Here is a 3,213-nt window from a genome sequence, read left to right as displayed (position 1 = left end):
AAAAATTGTTGTTCATCCTTTTTTTCATTTCTTTGAGCTGAAAATTCTAAGGAAGAAGGAAGGGGTTTTTGCTTCATGCTTGGTTTGGAAGAGGATTAGGAGGAGGTTTGGCCATACTTGTATCTAGATTAATGTATGTTGAGGTTGTGCCATGAGATTTATGCATGTTTTTAGTTGCTAGCTTGAGTTCTAAATAGCCCATGGTTCAAATCCTTGCTATGTCATGGGGTGGTATTGGCCAAGGTGGATTTTGTGTTAATGCCATTGCATGTTAAATATGAAGCTTGCTAATGATACATGTGATGGTGGATTGATGGCTCTTGGACTTTCTTTTAAGCATTTTTGAGTGAGACATTAAGTTCTTTGTTTAACCATGACCAAAATTGAAATGGTATGGTGTTGTGATGTATTCGGCCATGGTACATCCATAAGTATAATTTATGCTTATTGCATGGTAGGTAAGATTTGTGTTTTGGATTTATGTTCATGTTTAGTTATAATCAACTTTGAGATTCGGCTCTAGCATATATATATATATGTTTGCACATGATGTATTGGTTGACATATAAACTATCTCAAGGTATATATTTTCATATGATGATGTTTCGGTTATGAAGTAAATGATTGATGCGTATTGAGTTACAATATGGAATGCGTTAGTTAGTAAAATGTATGCCGTTTATGTGTGGTATTAAGTGTATAATTGGCCTCAACATGGACATGCATATTCGGCCACATAAGGGGGATTGGTGTGCATGCATTCGGTTAGAGGCAAGCATATTGATGCCTATTCTTGGCTTGGAAAATTCGGCTAAGGAGAGTACTAACTAATGTGTTAAGTCTGTGTACACCTTGTGTTCGATTCCGGTAACGGACTCGGGTACGGGGTGTTACATCCATTGCATCGATCCGTCTAAGTCTGGGGACTACCTTCACAGTTAACAGATGGGTGAGTTTACGAAAACTCAATGTGTAATCCCATAGTTGCAATCAATTGGAGTAAACATAATTTTGGGCCTAAGCCCTTTCAGCCTCAGTTAGGGCCTTAGCCTATTTTAGTAACCATATCAGTGGGGTCTAAGCCCATTACAGTATCAGTACAGTATGCAATCAGAAAATCCTACCCAATCCAACCTCTGCACACCATCTTCGTACTAACCTTACACACCATGTGGGGATAAAATCGACCTACCCATCCCTACACTCCAAGTAGCACCGGTTGTGGCACTAAAATAGTATTTGCAGTAGAGCTGCCAGTAATAGGCTTATAGCCTTTCAATACACTTCCTCCAAAATCATATATCCCACCCCATGCAATGCAACATAATATAAATTTATATACAGTAGAAATGGCATGCTCAAACAGTCATACATCACATAGGGGTATATTAGTCATTTACAAAAATAAGGGTCCATGTACTCTTACCGGCCTAATAGTAGGTCTACAGTCATCTTGGGCCACCCATGCAACCTTAACAGACAATCAATGAGAATGGGCCTACGGCCCATATTACGGGCCCATATAGGCCCACACGCTCGTATAGCCTACATAGCCCAAAAATGGCCTTAACTGTGTAATCTACACAGCCTGGCCCAATTTACCACACTTTTGTGTGATTTTCTCGTATGGGGCCCATAGGCCCGTTAGGCCCATACAGCCCAGTTGGGCACAAAATGGCCCAATATCATTTCGACCGGTGAAAACGCTCACGGCCATCTCATCGACTACAAGGCCATGTTTCGTTACACAGCCTACCACACGGGCGGCCACATGCCCGTATGGTGTCGACAGCCAACTTTTCTACTTTTCGGCTTTTGCCATTTAAAATCTAATACTAGTGTTACACACCTATTGTGATGTCATAACAGAAACACTTCTGAGATTGAAACACCTTGTAAACCACGAATGCTTCTCTTAAATATTCAACACCAAACGCCACCCTTCACCTTAAACTTTCAGTTGTTGTAACATCCTGATTTTTGGGTTTTTCCGTGATTCGCGAGATTTTGCTAAATTTTTAAAATTTGGTATTTGGTTGTGAAATTCATAATTGGAGTGTATAAATAGGCTTATGGAAGGCCCATGTGATGGCCAAAACCCAGTAGAATTTTTGAATTTTGGAATTAAGAAGTTAGGGGCTTTGGATAGGTGGTCTTATTAAAAATTATGGATAAAATGTATCACAAGAGAGCCTCTGGTAAAGTGGCTAAGTGACGCCACTAAGGAGCTAAAAAGGTGGCGTGTGAGTGGTAGGAGGAAAGCCTAGGTTCGATTCCTGTGATGGCAAGTGTGATGTTAATTTTATGCTTGGAGCATGCAGAGTTGTAGCCAAATGGAACTCGGGGAGAGAGTTAGAATCACCAAACGCATGGATTAAGGAGGGATAAGGGAGAGATTTTAGGGATTTGAGAGGAGATAGAGTTAGCGAATAGAGGGATTAGAGAGGGATTTGACAAAGGGTATTAGGTAAGTATTTTCGGCATTAGGGACTTAGGTTGTGCTGTTTTCTTCTTTAGGGTTAGTCTTTTCTTTTTCTTTCTTTTTCTCTAGCCGAATCTACCACCCTTACATCCAGCATCCCTTCCTTTTCTTTTTCCAAAACCAGCCCACTACTCTCTTCCGTTCACCTACTACTTCTTTCCTTACATCCACATCTGCCGAAAAGCCACAAAAAGCCGAACCTGTGAAGCTTGGTGGTGCCGATTCTTTATTGACCAGCAACCTTATTTTTCCCTTCACGTTTTGGTGGCAAATCCCTTTATCTTCTAAGTTTTAAACGGTTTGAGGAGGGAGACTGTGGTAAGTATTCGTACTCTAAACCGATTCAGTAGTAACTGTTGACAAAAACCGAAACCCCTATAGTTTAGGAAGGTGGCCGATTAGAGATATAAGCCTTATTGGGATTTTTCTTTTGACTTGGTTTGTATAGTGGATTAGACACGTTGGAGGAGCAGCAAGGCGTGGGGGTGTCGATTTGGATAGGCTTGGATCATATCGTTAGACCCTGTGAAGGTAAGTGAACTATGGCCATTAGGGGTCTTTGGCCGAATGTGGTAAGGTAGATTTTGGGTTTGATAAGTATGATTTGTACACTAAAAATGGAGGTGTATAATTGTAGGTTGCTGTGGGAGATCTTGTTAAGGAATATCGCAAATCAGGTGTGTAATGAACCCTCTTTCGTAGCTTAAATCGATATATGCCGAAAAGCCAAA

The sequence above is a fragment of the Gossypium arboreum genome, chromosome 11, assembly GCF_025698485.1.
Source record: "Gossypium arboreum isolate Shixiya-1 chromosome 11, ASM2569848v2, whole genome shotgun sequence".
In the NCBI taxonomy this organism is placed as follows: Eukaryota; Viridiplantae; Streptophyta; class Magnoliopsida; order Malvales; family Malvaceae; genus Gossypium; species Gossypium arboreum.
The sequence above is the reverse complement of the archived record's forward strand: the minus strand, read 5'-3'. Positions refer to the sequence as shown.